This window comes from Echinops telfairi, unplaced genomic scaffold (genome assembly GCF_000313985.2).
Source record: "Echinops telfairi isolate 266 unplaced genomic scaffold, ASM31398v2 ScPeMD7_443;HRSCAF=831, whole genome shotgun sequence".
NCBI classification, from domain to species: domain Eukaryota; kingdom Metazoa; phylum Chordata; class Mammalia; order Afrosoricida; family Tenrecidae; genus Echinops; species Echinops telfairi.
Window position 1 is genome coordinate 53,270,044 of NW_022104341.1, and position 436 is coordinate 53,270,479.

Here is a 436-nt window from a genome sequence, read left to right on the forward strand (position 1 = left end):
TCTCACACCAGATGATCTATTTCTATTTTCTGTGGTACTCCCTTCCATGGTGGGGTTCGGGCTAGTTCTGGTTAGGACCGGCGTATGGTCCAGTCTCTTTGTGGAATCCTCCGAGCATTACGTTGCCCTCCTGGTTTGGTGTGTCCTGGTGGGGTCTTTATGCACCTTCCAGTTCTGTGGGGACATAACCAATACTCTCTCCCTGGGTGGGTTAGTGCCCTGTTCCCCCATGCCATCAACTCAGTTTCTCCCCACCCTGCTTCTCCCTCCACTTGTTCCCCTTCCCCTTATTTATGTTGGACTCTTATGTACCTCCCTAGGTGTGGCCTGCCCTTCCTCCAATTGTCTATGCTTCCACCCGTTTATTGGTAGGTGTTTATTCTTCTATTCCTGGGGTGCTGATTGTACTTACCTCCGGGGACTCATGTTATACCTG